Genomic DNA, 22,005 nt, shown 5'->3' with positions numbered 1-22,005 from the left:
CATTCAAATGGCCTTAAATATGTTAGAATTGGCAAAAATAAAATAAAAGATTACTCGCTAAGCCAATATCAACTACCTGAGTTTTTCTGAGTCTGAAATGCTACAAAAGAAAATGGTAGTGAAAAATAATTTTATCGAAAGATTATTCCAGAAGGATAGTGAAGTCTACAGATTACTATTCCATACTTACTGTTTTACATATTGTTGGGTTAAGGCACATTCTATCTTACTGATGCATCATCTATCCATTAACGTGATTTTCCTACAACTACCAGCCAGATGGGATTAAACACCAGAAGAATATAACCTATCCAGATGGGTCAATACAGGAATATAGGATTATATCCTTGATGAGAAAATTCTTTTAAGTCATTGTTGCCTGCTGTTTTTTAAAAAAAGAGTTAAGTCTTTATAGATGCAGAGAAATTAAACATAAATCTAGATTTGGAAGAGGAAAGGAATTCAGCTGATATAATTACTTTTACAATAACTCCTACAAAAAGAAAGGACAAAAGAAAATTATACTATGTTATTCTTGTATTTTGCCTAGCAGAGATAGGTATTTAAAAGTAATCTTCATAAAACTAACTTAGGTTTTCATTTTAAAGAAAAGGTGAAAATTTGAAATTACTGTTTCCTATGATTTAGCTATGATCACTAAATGATCACCCAAAATACAGCAAAGAAATAGTAATTTTGCCCCCAGAAAGCCTCAAAATTAAGGCTGTTATAACTAGCAGAGTAGAAAAGTGCCCTATCACTGTACAGTAAAATACTATTTTGTACTTTATCAACATTTATGCTCAATTTATGGGAGGATTTCCAGATAGAATCCTTCAACTGGAGATCATAAACTACAAGCAAAATGGAAACAACTTCATTTCTTTTTTCCCCCCCAAATACAAAGGTAATAGATTTATTAAATTTTAATTCAAACCATGTTTTTTAATATGTTGGTCAAATGTATTATGAAAGCCAAATATTACTTGCTTTATTTAGTTTTATGAGAATACAGTGCAAAACTCCATTCTACACCACCAAGTACTTTCTGAAAGTATTTATTTCATAGGTCTATTAACAAGTACATTTATATTTTATGCTAAAATAATCAAATACACTCTTCCTTACCATAAATGCTGTTTTGTTTTGAATGTACACATTTTGGTTGTTTTCTCACATCCTAAAGATATTCTTTTCTAGAAGCCATCATGCCCATGCAGAGAAAGCACAGCATTCAGTTGAGTCTTCCTTTGATTTACATAGAGATGTAGAAGGAACAAAGCCACTGAGATTAATTTTAACTTTTGAAATTTTAACAGTCCATAATCTAAGGAGTTTTTTTTTAAATTTCCTATACATTTACGAAAGATTTTACAGGATTTTTAAATAACATTTGGTCAAGATGCTCTAGCCAAGCCACAATGAAATAACTTGAAAAACTTTCACACGAATTTAAAGGAAAAGGAAGTCAATACTTTTCTACTGAAAAGTCAGGTGCAAGCAATGTATCTTACTATTTTGTTTCTCTTTAGGATAGCTTGGGTTGAAATGACTTTAACAAAAATTTTTGAAGTCTTGCTACTATTTTATGTACCTGTTCTATATATCAGTTGTTCATTACACTCCTTATTCCTTGCACTAAAGTTTCCCTTTCTTCTTCTTTGTTCATGTTTTTGCTTTAGTGAATTTTAAAGTTCATCCCCTCCTTTTAGAGGATAACTGCCCGTAGATCTATCATCTTTTGGAAGTCGTGAAAGTCTTCTCTTAACATCATTGTGTTTTGTTTTAAAACTGTCGGTATCTTATTTTTGTAATGAGGTAAAGACCTTATTAGAGTGACCCTTCAGACACAATTTCAATGCTTTCCCATAAATTAAGAATGGGTATTGTTTTAATGCTAGTCTACTCAAAGGAATTCTTTCCTTTACAGGTCTCTGAGCTCTCAGAACACCCTCTCCAGGCTTCTGTAACAATCTTGTATGAAGACAGCAAATGATGCAATAACCATTGAACAAAAAAGTGCTAAAGGAAACAAAACAAGCTTGAGCTCTGCCACACATCTCAGGTATTCGGGTAAATTAGAGAATATCCTTTGCTTATAAATTCATTACTTAAAAAAGAAATATCATTTGTACCCCATTCTTTCTGGAAATGCATGAACTACTTCTTACCCCAAACCACAAATAAATTGGCTTTGGAAGTTACAAAAAACAAATATCAGCAGAAGCAAAGCACAGAGATGTTTGGGACATACACATTAACCATTGTAGATTCAGCATTCATATTAGAATGTATTATCACACAGTATCCAAGTTTATCAATCCTGGCCTCAATTCAAATATGCAGTTAGATGCCTTACTAAGTGCTCCGCTAAATTAAGCCTTTAATGCTATTTAAAACTAACTTAATATAGAAAAGAGCTATAGATTAACTGACATATCTATTGTCTTTTTGGTTTCAAACACTTCTATTTAAGCACACTGCTCTCTAGAGAATATCAAAAATTGGGGCGTGGGGTGTCCCAGTAAGTTGTGTTTGACTTGCTATTGCAAATTCAAACACTGAACAATTCCCAGTCTCGGTTGTTGGATTTTTCCAGTCTCACGTCATCGATTCAACAGTTAATTTTCACTGCCTATTACTCTGTAGTAGGGGTTGTGACTTATCCTGAATTCCTTACTGCAAGTCATCTGAACCTAGCTTTAAATGACCACGTGGTTCCTGGTTTTGACTTGGAAATCCAAAAAATAAGACATACATACACCAGCATTTTAGCAGTTTGCCACAAAACAACAGCTTCATATAAAAACACTGGTGCAGGCAACAGCGACAGAATACAGTTCCCTCTCATACCACCTGATGTCTTAGCCATGAGACCCTCCTTTGTCCTTGTCCAATGCCCTATGTCATTCACACTTTCCTGCTCTTGTGACAAGAAATATAGAGATGAGATGTTCCCAAAGTACAGTGTAAGCACCATTAGTGGGATGCTGGCTACTTCAAAATGATAAATGAAGGCTGTCCGCACAGCCCAGCACCTCTTTTGAAACACGTAAGAAGCTTGTATGAAGCCTGGAACTGTTGCTACGCCGCTGGCTTACAGCAAGGGTACAAAACATGGAAACCCCTACCACAGGCAGTTTTCTGAGCGAGAACATTAAACATATGTAAACCCCAGAGGCAGCTGTTGGTATGAGTGCTGTTGCCCAGAAGATGGGAGCTGCAGATGGAGGTAGTCAACAGGAAGCCCTGGGAGAAGGGGGTTGCCTAGGGCAGCTGAATGCCTTCTACAGCTTTGTCCAAGCAAACCAACTCGGGAATATCTGTGATCATCTAATCCCTTACATATCCCTCATTCATCCCATAAACACCATTTTGTCACAGGCATGTTTCTTCTGGGGTAGAGGGGAGGGGGGAAACAACTACAAAACTTGCCATTTAATAGAACATTTTACACCAACACATACATCCAAGAAAGCAAAACTGAAGTAACATGCAACCTCAGTTTTAGCATTTCCCCGTTCTGTCTGCCTGTCTCTGACCCCTTAACATTTATTTTAAAGTGCATTCTGTACTTGCAGAATTTCTACAGATTTAAAGGGGGGTGGGGGGTGGAGACGAGGTGGTGAGGAATCAAACCAGGCAGTAAAATTCATTTGTGTGGCAACCTGTTGTCTTTCAGCAGTGCAATTGTCAAAGTTAGAGCATTAACATTCAGCTCCGTTGCTTGAGTCATTTGAGTAACTAACAACAGTTGTGATGTGGGCATCATCTTTTCCAGTGCCCCAACTTGGAGAGAAAGGAATAAGGGCATCTGGTGTTCCAGGCAGTGTACTGGAAAGCAGCAGCATCCAACAGCTAATGACCTCCTCCAGCTGTCCCCTCACCTGCTACTATCTTGGCCTCATTACCACTGTGTCTTAACTTTTTCTCTTCCCTTTCTTGTGTTCACAACAATCACAGTCCTATTTTTTGCCTGCTTTGCTTCCTCTACTCGAGACACGCATCAGAACTACAGCCCTCCTTCACTCAAGCACCTTCTTCCAACACACGGTGCTCATTAGCCTGTCGGGGGCATGCCCTTACCCATGCATCCCATGCTGCAGGGGATATCAATAGGACATACTGGTGCGTTTAAGATTAGATGCACTAATACACAGTAGTATGCAAAATACACTCACATCCAGCCTGTCTTCAGCCTCATGTTTTCTACATAGAAAGGCTTTGCTCCCTATCTCCTGCCTCTCTCTGCCAATCAGAAGACACTTTCACAATCAACTAACTCCATATTCCCAAGATACAGAGTGAATTTCTTTTGAGGCCGAACAAAAGAAACAACCTCTTCCAAGTGGTGCACAGTGCAGTTTCACAGTCAGGGCAATTAGGTACACAACTGACAAAAGAACATGACTTCACATCCCAAATGAAGAGAGCATAGAACAAAATGCAATGCAAGAACAGCACAGCTGAAAACAAAACAAAGACATACCATTTTTCATAGTAATGCAGATGTTAAGATATTGAAAATACTTTTAGCATGTACTAGGGAATACAAAAAGAAGAACTTTTGGAATAGCAGTGCAGAACTACATTGTTCCCCTATTTTTCATTACATATATGATACGTGTGATCCCCCCGTTTTTATAAGTTTAAACATTTAACTCTGAAAGAAACTTTTTTTTTCCCAGAAAAGTATCAAGATGTTTACAATTTTTCCACATATAAGGACTGTCTACAGAATTTTATCTGGAGCACCCTGTCTTCTGGTTTTCTGTTTTCAGAGGCCTATACACTCCTCTAGATAGACCTCACTTCAGTCGCAACAATGCCTGAGCTTTCACACCCCAACTCCATTTTTAGTTTCAAGTTCTAGTATGCTGCACACTTAACTCTCAAAAACTCAAGGTAGCATAACTTAATCCTAGCATGCATCTTTTATTTTGAAGTTGATGTAACACTGCAACAGTTGTTCTATATGCTCCATGATTTGTTGTCATTTCCACTGCCCTCTCTTCTAGAAATTTAGTCTATCTATAGCTGGGCAATCCACGCAGCCTTTAGCTTGACAGAAATGTAACTGCTCCTCATCCATTGCATGTGACCCAGCCTTCTGCATACACACTAGCAGACTATACGGCATGAGATGAAGACCCACCGTACCATGATAACACTATTGCAATTCCATGCCATATCAAATTTTAATGCCTTTTGCCTTGTTTAGTGCCACTCTGCACCATTTTGCCTGAATATGTCCTGCATGATTGACCCCATGCTGTGCATCGTCTGTCCCTTCACAGCTCCCAGTGATAAGACTAATTTCTTGCTTTGCATCTCTACCCCCTCTCCCCAAAGGCCCAAAACAAGGAATGGCCTGGGTTGAAAGGGACCTTAAAGGTCATCCAGTTCCAACCCGCATGCCATAAACCTGCCTTTGCAGTCACTCAGCCAGGCTAATTCCTGTACCGGTGTAACAAAGGCACCCCAAATAGCTGACCTTAGGGTGTTGAAGATCACACAAGAAAGAAAGTGACAGTAGCCTGCATGAGTATCCTCTATCTTAGGGGATAAAAGAAAAACAAAACAACAAAAAAAAAACAAACTTAATGGAAAGTCAGTAAGTAGACTGCAAAGGGGCAAACTGGGAACAGGGGAGTTCCTAACAGCTTTTAAAGTTTGTTAAAAATAATAATAAAAAAAGTAAAATTTTTCTAGTTTTTCCCCCCATATAAGAGGAAAGTACAGTTCACTGACTTAACTGCAAAGTGTAATGTTAAATGTGAGTAAGCATACATGTAATTGACTAACTTTTTAATCATTACAAAATGCAAGGATTTAAAGAACATACAATTTCAGACAGTTTTCTTACTCTTAATGCTCATTCAGCAAAATCAGATCTAAAGGAGTGTCATTAGACTCAGATACCCTCTTATCAGAAGACTTATCGCCAGTCAGACCTGGTATTTCCCCAAATTCTCAACTGCATACACAACACACAGTGAAGGCAAAAAATACAATGTGAATGCAGTGTCATACCCCTCTAAAAACACAGAAAGTCAGTGCGTGTCTGAAGCCTGGGACCATAACCTGGACCACAGCTATCTTCATGAAGGTCCTAGGTCACTGAAGAAGTCATTTCACATGTGCCTTGCAAACAATGTTACAGCAAAAGAATGATTAGGGCCATCCCTAGACACCTAACAGAAAACCACTTGCCAGTCTTGCTTTTTCAATGTATGGAGTGAACAATACTACAAAGCAGACATTGGAACTGTATGTAAAAAGATGCTAAAAAATAGTTGGAGAAGACATAGGAAAAGCCATCAGTGATTTAAGGGGTAAAAATGAAGCATCTCCAAGTGTGACTTACGGAGTTAAAACTGTAAAAATTATCAGTAAGAATAATCAACTGCCTTAACAGAGTACTAGACAAAATGATAGATTCTCTGTCAACCCCTTAATTCTTTGCAAGATACTGAGCACAGCAGAATCACTGCAGAGCAAATTCCACATCCTGTGATGTGCAGAGGGGTTTTAAAAGAGTGTAACGATATTTCTGACCTTGAAAACAAGAGTCTGAGGGCTGTCTTAGGTTTTTAGCTGGAGACTGAAATCAAAAGAAAATATTTAACGTTTCAAACAAATAAAGGATTTCCTACTTTTTAGAAAACCACTTTTAAAGACAGAACATTAAGACTGGGAAAGCACAAGCATTTCCAAATGCCAGGATGACAGAATTTTTTAGAAATAATTTATTTTTCTACGAAATATTTTGTACTCATTCTGTAATTGGGGAAAATTCATGTGAACGTCAGTCTCGCCTCCTACCAATTATGACCAAAATATTGCCTTTTACTTCCCATCAGTGACACGAGTGCTGGCATTTTTATTTCAAAATTTGTATGTGAGGACAAAATGAACATATTAGTAAAAGGTTGTGGTTAGTTAGGTAAACTCCCCATGGTAAATTTAGTTATTTCCTGATCTCAAAACTTAGTAAGACAGGAAAGTCTTTTGCCAGTCTGTCTTCTCAATATACGGCAACTCATCTCAAACCAAGAAGAGATACAAAAAGCTCCCCTCTTGCAATAAGTAATTAATCACTGTCTGTTAAGATTCTTTCCTACTCTAGTATCACTTTTTAAAGGAATTCCCCAAGTCTTCTTTCACCACCTAGACTTTGGGTATAGCATTAAGCAAATTACTAACATTAAATAAACAATTTAATTTTCTAACTCACAAGGTATTGCTTCTTTGCAGATCTTTCCATACTTCCACCACCCTCAATCCTCTCCCACTGTATGTACAAAACTTAATGTAGAAAATGAAAACATATGTGGAAGTATTGGGGGGAAAAAAAAGTACGTAAGAGAATACCAAAGTCAAGAATTACAAAATATTAAACCCACTCTCATTAAAACCTGAGAAATGCTATTAATCTAGCCAACTTATCAATCAGATTTCAACAATATGTTTCTGTGGGAATTACATGCGATACAAATAACAGAAGTGTTACAAATTCAAGCTTGGAATTCAGCTTTAAAATACACAGACATTTACATTTGAGGTAAATTTTCTGAATTAATGAACCAAGAGAAGGTAAAAAAAGCACACAGCAAGGGCTTCATCTGTTGTCCAGTATTTATGATTCTACAATAAGCTATTTTAGACCAGATATACTATTTTATTCAAAAAGCCCCAGAACTGACGCATTGTGAAAGATCATATAAAACCTTAGTATCATATTATAATCACTGATTTAATAATAGCCTGTGAGCAGCCATTATGCAAACACACATGAAGGGATGAGGAGGAAGACCTCTGAGATCTCAATGCTAGCCTTGTTTTGGTAGCTTTCTCAACTTTTTCCATTCCAAGAACAAGGATAGGGATATAGTACCAGAACTGAACCATGTTAAAATGAGTTAATTAGTGACAGGTTTGTAACAGCACATAGTATTTTAATCCATGTACCAGCTTCAGAAGACTGCTCAATTCAGGTAAGACAGAAGTACAATTTTCTACAAACCAAAACAGGATGGATTTTTCAGCACTGTGATAAAAGGTAATTTCTACATTATGAAGCCAGTGACACCAGCCACCAAGTATTTGTAGCTCAGTTATGCGACAGCCACCCTGAGAACCCCCCTGCTAAACTATTTGCGTTCTTTAATTTCCAACAGTCACCATAAACTGAAACAAAAGTCAATCACTAAAATAAGGTATATTCAGTATCAATTACACACAGTTCAAAACAACATGAACAAATATGCCCTGTAACTCAATAAAGAAGTCATAATTCTCAAGTGTTCCTCTTATTTCTCCTCTTCTGATAAATCCTACAACCATGAACCTAGTTCTTCACCAGTGGCCATCAAATCCAGTTTTGCTGCGGCTACAAGAAATAGAAAGGAGCATTTACCCTTCATTTACAGGACTGCAGAAACAGTAGAGGGTATTACTTAAGCTGGTACCTTCTGTAAAAGCTGTGGCTTTCTCTGGAGGACAATTTAAAAAACAGTCTAACTTGGAAACTTAGAATTGCCCTAGAAATCCCAATCATTTTCCTTTAGCCAGAAAGGAAACAGTCAATATCCCTACTAGGCTCAAGTTAGCCTTTGCGAATGCCTCACCAAAGCCAAAGGTAATGCCCTTCAACTAAAACTCAAAAAATACCACCTAAAAGCAAGGGGAAGAAGTCTAGCCTGACAAAGTGGGAACATAAATTTATTAGAGGGGGACAATAATGAACATTTTAGTAAAACACCCTAAAGACTGAAAATTAGAAAAGAAGAGGGGGAATCACAACAACACAGTAAAGTCACGCAGTCTTGGAACAGAAGGAAATCACTTATTCAAGCTGCCAGGTAGAACAAGCATCTTTATCAGTAGAGTTGGTGGAAAACTTAAGTGCTTCTAAATGGTAATGGTCTAACTAGTTTCTTAAAATAATAGAATAGAAGCTTCCTCATAAGGGTCTTGGATTAATACATGCTGGCAATGGAAACGGTAAAAAAACATTTGAGACTAGAGCAGGCAACAGAAATATCTAAGAATTTCAGCAACAACACAGCAACATTTGATTCATCACATAATCAAGAAAATGAACAACCATCATCCGAGGAAAGTCCTGTTCTATTTAGTAAACATTTGGTCTAAGTGATGAAGCTTTGCATCTTCGATTTTGATTTATACACTTCTGTATAAAATATAAAATAAAAATAAAAGCCCCTTAATGGTGAAGACCCATAGCATTTCCTGAATAAAATAAAAAGTACTCCCTAGTCCAAATTTGGTCAATTAGATGGACATATTTTGACAGAGCATGACCACTAGGGAATAACAGAAAAAAAACTCAGAGAGCAGGCAACAGTTTTCAGATGAAAAACTGGAACCGTGTAATGTGACTCACTTGAAAAAAATACTGTTAAAACAACATTTTTTATATCTAAGTATTCTGTCATCATATCTTGCCTGGTCTCTTTTCTCTTTTGTTTATATTCTGTATGCCTTTTGATCAACTTTTGTCACAATCTCAGACTGCATTAACCATAAAGTACCTGGTGAATGTAAAATCTAGGTATGAGCTTTTCCTTCCCACTGCACGACTTAACCTCTACTGCTAGTATTAAAATTATTACCCAGCTACCACCTACCATCAAGTCACCTATCTATGCATTTGACAACGGTTACATGTTTTTCTTAAACTTCATATACCACTACCTAAAAGCCTCACAGCTAAGTTTAATTCTAACTCCCTAATAATTTTTCAGCTTCCCAACTTTATATCATTTATAGGTTTGCTATGTTCATAGATAATTAATGAGAAGTAAATGAAAAGGGAATTTCTATGGGACAAAACTTTTTCTAGCTTGAATCATTAAAATGAAATCAAAGTAATTATCGAACCACTCATGCTTTATGAACAACTCAGCACGGTATTTAATAAGTAGTCCGTCCACCTGGCTTCAAGTTCATACAAGCTTTCTATGACTTGCTGAATCAAGGACTTATAAGCAGACTTCTTGAAATGACTGCTACCTACTAAACATTTTAAAACTCATTATGAGCATCACTACCACTCTCCTCCATGCCCTAGTCCTACAAATGCAAAGCAGTACCTTTTTTAGGTTGAAGTTTTCCAGGTTCTCTCTGTAACTCAATAAAAAAAAAAAGAGGGGGAAGGGAGTGGGAGAAAAGATGGTTCAAATTAAAAAAAAGTACTTTTCACTGAAAAACATTGTGAAAGAAAAGATTCACAAGATCTTTTTGCAAGAAATTCTTGAAATTATTTTTTGGCTTTGTAGGACAATGCTGGAGCTCAAACTTGAAAGTTAGAATTTTAAATAGAAGATTCTCTCAATAATAGAGCTGTGGTTTTCATCCAAAAGAAACTAGTCCTGATTTAACAGTTTCAAGAGTTCTGAAAACAAAAAAATGATACACAGAGCAAATGAAAAAGAACTTTTACAGAAATCAGCAAGACTTCAAACCCTGAAGAGTCTTATTTACATACTTATTTCCATTCACCTTAGTCATGGTGTCCCACTTCATGCGAAAACTCAATGGCTCTATGCTGGAATTCACAAACTTTTGCACGCTGGAGTCTAAATGTATAGCTAAAAAGTGACAAATGGCAAAGTTCTGAGAAACATCTGATTTTATACCAACTCAAAGAGAACTAGGCCTCAGAGGACAAGGACAATCCAGAGTACCCATGCAAAGATGGAAACAACCTAACCCGAAGTACAGACACCAACTTTAAATCCCACTATAGCCTTGACCCTGTGCTGTAGGCTAGCGACTTGCTCTGACCTGCCATCCAGAATCCAAAACCACCTCTAGAAGTCAGGTATCTGTGTTCACTCTTTCAGCAGATGAGCAGGAATCTCTGCAAGTGGCCTGAAGGGAATGATGGAGAAGTGCTTCCCTGAAAGGACAGCCTTGTGACTGCAGCACAATCACAACACAAGCCAACATCTCTACATATGGTAGCCTAATAGTCTGACTACTCTCGGTGGGGTGAACAGCCTTGCCTTCCACACATTCAGAAGAAACTGTATAGCAAAGAACCGGACCACAGAAAATGAGAACAAGCACAGCCATGACTGACCTCTTGGCTACAACACTGATATGGAGAAATCAGAAGATTCTCAACTTCTTTTTCCAACAACCCTGTTCCCAGGGACGATTTATATTAAACCAAGTGTGCAACAGAGTTTGCGAGCTACTTACACTACAGCCTGAGAGATCAGGAACCACTCAACACAACACCCCTGTTCAAAAGGATATTAACCGTACTCCACAGGAACTTTCACCTTTATGAATTCCTAATTCAACAAGCAAATGACTACAACAGGAAGCAACTGAGATAACATGGGTGAAGAAGTTGACAGTACTGGCTTGGTCTCCATAATTGATTGTATGCACATTTATCTAGTGAGGTAAAATGTGTTAAACCAAGCAGTCCTCACAAGGCATTTCTCATCAGAAAACTGATGCAGCACACTACCACTTACAGTAGCCCAGATTTTTCACATTTATCAAGCAAAGTAAAAACTTCTTTAAACTTCACAAAATAACAGTGATCTGGGTCAGTGTTACATCTAGACCTTTCATATGCTGTGAAATATTCATTCCAATTAGAAATTATTTGTGCATGGAGTAAAGGAAAGAGTGAGACAGTATCTACAAGTTTCAGGAAACACAGAGATGGGTCAAAATAAACAGCAAAGTATAGTATCTGGGAATCTAAATGATGATTAGTGGTAAAACTGCAGAGAAGTTTAAAAAACACAAAACAACACAACAACAAAGAACAGAAGAGAAGACACATCTAAGAGGAGAAAAAGCAACCTGTGACAGTTTCAGCCCCTTAAGTTAGCGGACTTACAATTTCTTTGCATTTTCAGGAACCAGCAAGATTCAAGGCTATAGGAGGCAGTGTCAGAAGTACGTCTGCCCCTGGTCATTGGGCTCAGCAGAGACCTGATACGTAAGTTTTTTGTTTTGCTTTGGGCTCTGGCTTCCATTTTATCTAGGGTTTCACAAGAGCTTACAACTTTATTTGTGAGCAACACAGACTTCATGTAACTGAAATCTGAGTCAAGGACAGCATGTGACTTTCATTTTGACTTCAGAATTATTATTATTATTATTGAGTGCACAACCACTTAAATTATCGGGAACAGTAAGAACCATCCAGATGAAAACTAAGAAATACAATCAACTATTTGTAAGGCATTAGAGAATAACTGCAGAGCCACGGCACCCTCCCCAAAACAACATAAAAAAAGGAGAAAAAAAGGAAAAATACCAAAAAAAATCAAGTCTAGCTATTATTTAAAAGAAAAAAAAAAGGTTTGGTACATATGCAGATGTTTCACAATCTAAACTACGTACCCTGTCTTCTCAGAGGGCTTTGCATCAGAAAAATATAACTGAAGCGGTTTCCAAAGAGCTGATTTCATCCAATAAATGATACACAGTAGTGTCAGCTTCCTGAGATAACATTGGGATAAATACTGCTTAAGAGCGTACTTAGCTGCTGCATTCTCTTATCTATTTAAGACCACACATTATGGTTTAGAGTATGGTTTTAAATAATTTGGAAGTCTAATCCCATGAGTACAGTACTAGTGAAATTCTGTTTTATAATGTACCTCTTTAAAAACTAAAAAAAACTTACCATCATCTGTGCTGACTAAAATCTCCTTTAATGTCACACTGCCAGTGGTTCAGCATCATTACCTTATAACATAAATTTTCAAATAGAGGGGAAAATAAGATTTTTTCTTTTACTTTATTTTTTTGGTATCATATTCTATTATAGGAAATTAAAAAGTGAAAAAAGTTACCGTTTGAAGTATGTTTTGCTATTGTTAAATATATAGGAAAACTCTTTCCTATATATTTAGAAAAAGCATTCAAGAAGATCATTAAAACAACTAAGCTAATGAGATTTTTCTCCCATGCTCGAGAAACAGAATAGGTTTGTTGGTGTATTTGGTGGGATGTATTAATGAATCCTTTTGTTAAAACAGGCTTTATTACCTAACTTCAGTAGTTTAAAAAACTTCGTTATCTCCTCCTGTGTGATTTATTTTTTTTATTTCAGAAAAAAATCTTTGCTTTTTTAAAACAAAAATGTGTTTTATTCTAATTTTTAATATGGCTCTTATCTCTGTCAGGCAAGTATAGAAAACTGCAGGACAATCTGAATTTTAAGAAGTCCGAAATATCCATTTCTTCACGAAAGCTTTAAAAATAGGCTTAGCTAGTATTGTCTTCCTATGTATTTTTATTCTAGTATCACTGAAAAAAAGGTGACCTACTAAAACATTCAGAAAATCAGGTCCCATACTCGCATACAGAATGGGTGTATTCAGAGGGCAACTTTAACTTAGCAAGGCCAGCTGTCTATGCCTCCCTTGCCTGTGTGGAAAGAGAAAGACTCCTCTAGATGGTAATTCAGAGTAGAACTGGCTTTAGGTGCTCCCTGTCACCCACTAGAGAAGCTAGTTTGTTGTGACTAGCCACAGGAATCCAAGACGACTAATCTTCCTTGGCTAGAGTTAGCCTTTGCGTAACACACCAACATCTATTCCTGTAACTCCTCAGGGCCTGCAGTACCGTGTTTGCTCCAGCTCTGCACTTCTCTGCTGGTTGTGCTTACATACGCTCATAGGGCTCAACACTGGGAGGCTTTTCTTCCCAGACTCGTTATTTCTTCCCTAGTTTCACTTGTTACTTGGGTTGAATTACTAAATAGTTCTTATTCTGTAATTTTCACATCCCTTTAATATTTAAATACAGTTTTCATGTCTAACAGTCAAGTCATCCTTTATTCTTAATAACCTATTTTCTCCAAATCCTTATTTGGTCCAATTCTATTGTATTCTATTGACTAAAAGTCCTTGAATGCTTGGATAAGGTAAGAACCTAGGTGTAATCTCACCCTATTAATAGGAAATGGGATTTTATCCTCAATACTCATGATTCAAAACCTGTATTTTTTCATGTTATTATGTGCGTAAGACTGTCTCCAGCTTTTCTAACTTAAGCTTTATTTTTTGCAGTTGGGTTTTTAATTCAGTCAATCTGAAGATAAACTGCAACAAAGGCCCAACATACTATGAACAATTGCTGAACTAAAGCTGAATATTGGCAACTCAGAACAAAGATTATCGAGTACGTTGTATAGGAACTAAACTTCAGGTGTCAATGTGGTATAATGAAGACCGCTACATTCTTAGAAGAAAACTGTTTTGTTTTGTTTCTTTTGGGAAGTTATTAGTTCCCCCGCCCCCCAAACAAAAAAGACCTTCTCAACACATTTTCTTCACCAATAATTCTGTTATATATCAGGATTGGCATACAGTCAGCATTTTCTTTAGGAGTCTGCTATTTGTCATCATTTTACATACCAACTGCCATATTCAGTCAAACCAAAGATACATCCAGCCCCCATATTGCATCTTTTGCAAAGGTTGGGAACAGGTATTTACGGAAGCACAATCAAACAGGGAAAGCAGGCAGGACACAGGATCCTCCCCCTCCCTAACTTTCAGAGACTGTGGCTTGTGCTCTTCTAGGAATGAGGTAGTGCTTTCGCACTGAAAGCCCAACCAAGATAAACTTCTAGTATCTGTAGTGGTTCACAGTTAAACTATTCACTGTGGGGGAAAAACAAAAACAACAACAACAAACCTCTATTTTGTTCTCAATCTGTCACTTGAAAATTTTATTTGATCCCCTCTGGGCCTTGTACTACATGAGACAGTTAATGTGCATTCCCTATTCATGTTTTCCATTATACTCCTATATAGATTTTTTTTTTTCATTTTCATCTTCAGCTGTTTCTTTTCCAGGCTGAATATTACTAATCTATTTAATTGCTCGTTATCATCACTGCCACCTATTTCTAGTTTTAGGCATCTCCCCACCTTTTTTTCCCCCCTTCCCTTCCTTTAAACATGGGGATCAGTACTGCACCCAGAGGTGCAGTTTATAAACTATGCCAGTTTATAGACTGGCATACCAGGTTTCTGTTCTGTTAGCTATTCTTCCTTAATCTTTTTTTTCTTTTTCTTTTTTTAAAACCAGGTCTGAACATTTAATTGATGCTTGGGTTTACTGCAGCAAGCTCTCTACAAAAACTCTTCCTTTAGTGGTAATAGTTTACAGACTCAATAATAGTAGGATTGTTCTCCCCTGCATGCATTACTTCATCCTATCAATATCAGCTTCATCTACTGCTTCACTCCCAGTTAACAAGTATCACAAGATCCCTCCTTGGCTCTTCATAATTGTCTTTCATTTTTGCTGTCCCTACTGTGAAAACAGATAATTTATTTCTACCCTATTTTTTGACCAATTATTAGTCTAGGAGAGACCTTTCCTCTTATGTCACAGCAGTTTCATTTTGCTAAGCACCACTGGTGGTTAGTTCTCAAAAGACTTTCTGAAACCTAAGCATACTGCATCAGCTAGATCACACTTACTCACCACCTCAATGTCTTCAAAGAACTCAGACTGATGAGGCAGCTCTACAAAGGTTGTGCTGACTCTTTCCTGATAAATCAAATTTGTACATGAATCCATTAGGCCTGGTCTTTGTTATAATTACCAGCAAGCTGGCTGGAATGAACGCCAGTCGTACTCATCCTGTTCTTTCCTATAAGCTTTCCAGTAGCCTTCTTAAGGACTGCTACTACATTTGCAAACCTTCAACTTTACTGGTACCAACGCAATATTGTGAGGTGAATGCCACAGTCACTAGTTCATCATTTTTATACAGGGAGACCTACAGCTCTTGGGTGCATCCAGTGCTCCTGCACAGTGAACACGAACACCTTGTACCCCCCCCGATACAACACAATCTTCTTTGAGCTCTTTTAGGTCTTAGTCGTCTACTGGCCCAACAGTTTCACTGTTTCTGAAGTTTTTAAAGATTATTTGTGACAAGCTTCTTGGTCTTTTACAAATCACTCAGGCTTTTGCTGTTTTCACCATGTGTTTTATGCTTAATTTGCTCAAGTTTCACGTTTTTGAAGGATCTTTCCATTCCTTACAGCCTGCTCTATTCTGCTGCTTAACCATGCTAATTATTTTTTTAAAACTTTTTAAAGAGTCAGATAAGCAGTTGCTAGGGGGTATTCATTTGTTCTGAGCCTCTAATCAGTATCTTTAATTCTGACATTAGCTGCAAGCATTTTACTCTTTTGGTTGTCCCTCTTACCAGGCTTCTTCAATGACCCGCTAATGAATATCCTGATAGCTTTCCTTCTCTCTGGTACACCTGTACTGTCAGAACCTTACTTCAGAACTAGGTATTAAAATTGAGGGATGGAATCTTTTAGTCTTCTAGCAGTTGTATAGAAACTGTTTTGGTCTGACTGCTTATTCTTCTGGGCTCCTGTCTAAATGGGACTGAATTTGTTCAGGCAGTTCTCCACTCTTTTCCATGTGACTTTTGTCAACTTCTGTCCTGCATATAGCATTGTTATGGACTTCCAGCCCAAGAAGTTGGGTCTCCTTGATCTGTGTGCCCTTTCTGCTAGCCCTTATACAGGGTATGGGGATTACTGTACAGAATACTGCTGCAGAGGTCTTTATTCTTAACCTTCTGACAACTCAGGTTTTGCTTCCAACGCTATTTTGGTAGCCTTGCTCTGTCACCAGTACTTTTCCACCAACTTCTCCAGCTGGTGGAGATGGTCTAGACTCCGTTTGTCAACTACTTTGGCATACAGTTGGAAGGTCATGATGCTCCAGAATGGATTTACAGTGTGCTCCCATTAGTTGTACTCCAGTTAACTAAGTCTTCTTACCACAAGATGAGATATCCTCCTATCATCTAGGAACAACACCATGCAGTGGTATTCTTAGAGAAAAAGGAAACTTGGCCATCACCTGAGAGCAAGGTCTCATCTACAGAATGTAACTTCAGGATCATTTCTGCTTTACAAGTTTGACATCCTCATACATTAGGATTTACTTCTCATAAAAGCCCAGTGGCATCCAGCCTAGAGATTGCTGTGGGACTACCTGCTTGGGATTTTACTTTATACATGCACTTAGCACATTGTGACTTTCACAAGAGCCCCTTCCAGCTATATTAAGCGTCATAGCTATCCCTTTGGTTCAACAGCTGTGTTAATGATGTTAAGATTAAAAACGTGATATCAGATCTCCAGCTAAAAAATAGTAGCTACCTTATTAGTATGAGAAGGCAAAGTGTCTAAGCTAAATGGCCTCAGACACATTCCTTGTGTTTCAGCTTTACTCTCAGGTCCTCCATCTGAAGCTTCCACTTCGTGCATCTCCCCCCAGGGATTCTGATTCAGGCCATCCTCACCTTCCTGATAGACATCCTAGTTGTTTCTAAAAATATGCCTTTGATACTGAACTGCTTGATACCTGTTAAGGTTTTACAAAATAAACATTAAAAAAACATTTCTTTCTGCCATTCAGTCTCATTAGTCCACAGGCCTAGTGCATTTTGTACAGCCCCACAGAATTTTCCAAGACAATCCTATACAAGTACTAACAAGTGTAGAAGTTTAACTTTTCCTGTGTAAAGCCATGGTAACATTAACAGACATTTCTGATAACTGCCAGATAGATTATAAAGCGTGATTGCCAGTTATCAGTTAACAGATTACACCAATTGTTATGATAGTGTGATTGTTATGATCATGTGAAATGATGGATTGTATTTAAAGGCTTGTACAGTTTTCTTAAGACAGAACATAAGACCAGCCACAACTTTCAGTTCAAAACAGAATCAGAAGGCAGTTTTCTAAGATGTGGCATCTGCTGTATCCTTAATGAGAGCAGTACCTACAAACACATCCAACATCTAATCATTATAGTATTCTATATAACCAAAACTTGCCGATTCAGAATTGGCTGTTACGCATTTAGATTCCAAATTCAGGTTTCTTGCTATGAATCCTACTTTCAGTTAGAACTCAGACAACACAGCAGATTTGACAGTGTACACAGCTTCCAACAAAAAAGGGTCTTGATGGTTTCCCTCCACACACACTGCTGTATTTATGGACAAAATGAATAACCATTTTATTTTATTGTAAAGTATAAAATGTACTGTACAATAAGAGAAATTCAATACTGATCAACTGATCTATAAAATAGGCCTGATTTTTCAGTTGATAGAAAATTGTTCTCCTCTCCTTTCCACCATCAGATCTAATTTAGAGTAACCCACTGTAGTGCAAATACATTAGATGCTTAGTAATCTCCAGTGATGTCCGGGAAACTCATCACAACTTGCTGAATGCTATGAGTCATCCTGTGAACACAACTGCTAAACGCTGCAAAAGGCACTTTAACAAGTAGTTTCATTCATTTATGTCAATACTTCATAATTAGCATTGAGAAGCATCTCTAGATTGAACTCTTGAGCATCACACTGCTTAGTTACCAGTTGTATTTAATATTTTGGTGAACACTTGATGTAATGGAAGACTCCGTAAAAAATTTGTACCAATAACGTTTTCATTTTCTGTTCTAAATATGTTAGAGCAAACTAATAAACTCAGCAACGTTTAATAAAGCTGTAAGCATACTCTCACCTGTACTGCACAAGTAGTCCAGGCATCTTAAACATGGCTATTCATATAAGCTTTTAAAAGTTTATATAACTAAGTTTTGCTCAATGAGTAATAATAATAAAAAACCACATGGTCATATAGACCTTAGAGCTGCTTGCTCTTTCCTCCCCAGCTATACCTAAGTGGGTCCCCACTCAGAAGTAACAGGTGATGAGCAATAATGTGATGGCCAGGCAAAGACGGTTAGAACTCCTCTTCCCTGCAGAACAGCTCTGAAGACACAGATTCATTCACTTTTTTTTAAAAATTGAAATTAGGAACTGTGTCAGCTCTTTAGGGTACTCTATCCAAGGCATGGAGTACTTTGAAAGCATTGACAGCACCCACAAGCCCCACTCACAGATCAGTGTCTCACTATTCCCCAGGGATATAGTACAGCACCTCCCCAAGGAGCTTACAACTTGAGGGCTTGGATGCCCCCAAAACTATAATAACCTGGATGCTTTTTAAACAGTGGGGAAAAAAAAAGTTTGATTTAGATTACAGAATCTCAAGGGTTACAGAATTTAAAGGTTTGTTGGTGACAGCTGATCCGTTATACTTAATGGGATGCACACTTTAGTGCATTCTAACAGTGAAATAAAGCATTTTGTCTGCAACTGTGTTTTTAATTTGCAATCAGGAATAACTAAAACTGTACCTACAACCAGTTTCTGCAGGGTAGCTGATACAAGGGGACTCTCATCTGTAAACATTGTGGTATAACCATGTTCTCTTGGAAGCAATTTAAGATTTAGGCAGAATGCCTTCCTAGAGTAGAAGAAGAACAGCCAAAAGCAAAAGAACAAACGTATTAACAAACATGGTGATGGTTGCACTTTGACACTTCTTACCAGGATAACTTCCCATACACAAGTTCCAAGAACTCTTCAGGCTCCAGCTCTAAGTTTGTTCCATCCTCCATGGCTTCCTAGGAATCCTGAAATGCAGACCCATGGACTAATTTCTACCAGCTCTGCACAATGATGTAAACATACAAGAAAAGCTCTGCTGTACTCTAATGTTGCTAATTAATGAGAAAATAATTACTCAGGTAGCCTAATGCTTCCCTTTGCTTTGAAGCATGAGAGCTAATCATGAGCTCTGATTAGGTACTGCCTTTTATTTTATTTTATTTTTTTTTAAGAATGAACAACAGAACTTTTTAGTTGCAGAAGATTTAACACTTAATGACATGCATCACAACTGGACAATCATTTGAAATCACATCTTTTTAATTACATGTCTATAACTCTCCTCATGCTTTCGATTCTTCAGTGTTCATTAGAAAATAGTACAGACATGGAAAATTTTCTATTGTATCTGATGTTTCTCCGCTTCAAGCATATTTCAGGCTATTACTGCCATGTTTATTGATACGAAATCTGTTTGTTTAGAAGGAAATTAATCATCATGCAACTTTGTGCTCAGATTCTTTATAGTTAACATAACTGTAAGTGTCTGAAAATCCCACCTGTCCTTGCATACTGCCTTCAAAGTATTTTTGTTCTTTTAAGTAATCAAATATAGATTTTTCCATGGCATTTTGATTAGGCTCTTATTGTGAATACATTAAGCGATCATTAGTCCAGAAATACCTATTGTGCCAGGAACATAGGAATACAGTAAATACTGGGAGCACTATAGGCAGTTGTATGAATCACTTCACATACCTGTGGTTTTCCAGGTTCCTGTGCTTAGTCATGAGTACACTCTCTTCATTTTCTTGTATACAGAACATAATTTCTGCCAATTTTTGTTCTTGGCTTCTACACTGCCACCTGTAGTCATAGAAGAGAAATTAGCCATATTTAATGCTGCAAATCCTATTACCATGATGGTTCTGCTCACTCTTTTTTCCTACACAGCCATTCTATAGCATTCCCCTTTGCAAAAGGGGTGTTAAAAATCCTCGGACTGAGTTATTTGTCATTTGTTGGTTAATGAATTTCAGGAAGGCAGAAAAAAACAATCCCAACTCCAGTTAACCCAACAGAACATTTAAAACTCTCAAAGACAGATAAGGTCTTTACAGATTTTTACATTATCCTTGCTGGTTAGTGGACAGGCAATAACCTTGACAGAGCAAGGTGACTTCTGAAGTGAGAATACAAAAACATCTGCACTTAATTGCTAGGTGAATACAAAAACTAATTTGATTTGTTCTTCCATCTGAAAAATGAACAGTTTTACAGAGATATGATTTTCACACTCAGTTCAGTTCCTGTTACATACCTCGTAAAGAACACATACGAATAGAAGCTAACGTATGGAAGAACATATCACAGAGGTAAAACTGATCTTGAACTTTACACAATGAAAAGCACTAGGTTTATTCCATGCTTACTGCAGTTTGAGCAATATGCCACAGACTGTGCCGAATTAAACACTTACATCAAAACTGAACACACAGTACCCAGAACTCTCAGGTTAATCCTTTCCCAAAAATATGATAAAATAGAAAATTCAAGTCTTCTTGGAAGAAGGGAAAAAAAAAAAAAAGCAAAGCTTTTCAGCGTTCAGAACAGGGGTTTCACTGAAAGCGAAGTTTCAGAGTACGAGCTCCGGGGGAACACTGGCTTCTACATGCACATGTACTCCCCCTTGTTCCAGTGAAGAATTGCTCATATATTCTCTGGAAGCAGTCGCGCGAATACTGCCCAGCACGTATCTATTTGGAAAAACGCTACCAAGTCATTAACAGACGGAAACTAACTCATTTCACCACGCCACTGCGAGCGCATGGGTGACCACCGCTGCCCGCGTACCTGCGCCCATCGAGGAGCGCTCTGCACCCTGCGCTACGTCAACGATAATCACAGCCTCTACCCGAAATCACAAACTGGAATAGAAAGCGAAATTAAACGCGATTTTCCAAGAACAAGATGCTCTTTAAAAAAAAAAAAAAAAAGTAAAAAAGAAAAAAAAAGCCCAGCGCCGCCGCCGCCTGCCCGCACCCCGCTTCCACGCAGCCCTCCGGCTGCCCCCGTCGGGGGTGCCCCGAGGGGGACCCACCGCAGCCCCCCACGGCCACGGGGACCTCCGGGGGACGACCCCGGCCCCCAGCCCGGCTGCGGCCGCTCAGGTGCGCACCGGGCGCCGCCCCACAGCCGGCACCCCCCCCCCCCCCACAGCCCTTCGCCGCGACCCCTCCCCAAACCCCACACCCGGGTCCGGCGGCCGAAGGGGGCTGGGGGCAAGGGGAGCGGGCGCTGCCCGCCCACCCACCCACCTGCGCTCGCCGGGCTCCTGGCAGCGCCGGCCGGTGCCGCAGGATGAGGCGGCGGCGGCGGCTCCTCCTCGATGCGCGGCCGCCTCCCGCCGGGAGGGAGAAGGGGGGGGGCCGCCCGGGATTCCTCCGAGAGGACGGACGGACGGACGGACAGCCGGG

General features: G+C 38.4%; 1 protein-coding gene across 1 annotated transcript in view; it reads right to left on the bottom strand.

Moving 5' to 3' along the window:
• Positions 1–22,005, bottom strand: part of LOC308188097 (uncharacterized protein) — a 163,218-nt gene that overhangs the window by 55,100 nt on the left and 86,113 nt on the right. Inside the window, exons 6-7 of the mRNA XM_080576751.1 lie at positions 20,288–20,395; positions 19,469–19,554 (exon numbers count right to left, since the gene is read on the bottom strand). The gene's annotated coding sequence lies outside the window, so the exon portion shown is untranslated. The remainder of the gene's footprint in view (positions 1–19,468; positions 19,555–20,287; positions 20,396–22,005) is intronic.

Source organism: Anser brachyrhynchus (genome assembly GCF_964034855.1).
Source record: "Anser brachyrhynchus genome assembly, chromosome: 1".
NCBI classification, from domain to species: domain Eukaryota; kingdom Metazoa; phylum Chordata; class Aves; order Anseriformes; family Anatidae; genus Anser; species Anser brachyrhynchus.
Note: the sequence above shows the minus strand (reverse complement) of the source record. Positions and strands in the feature narration are given on the sequence as shown.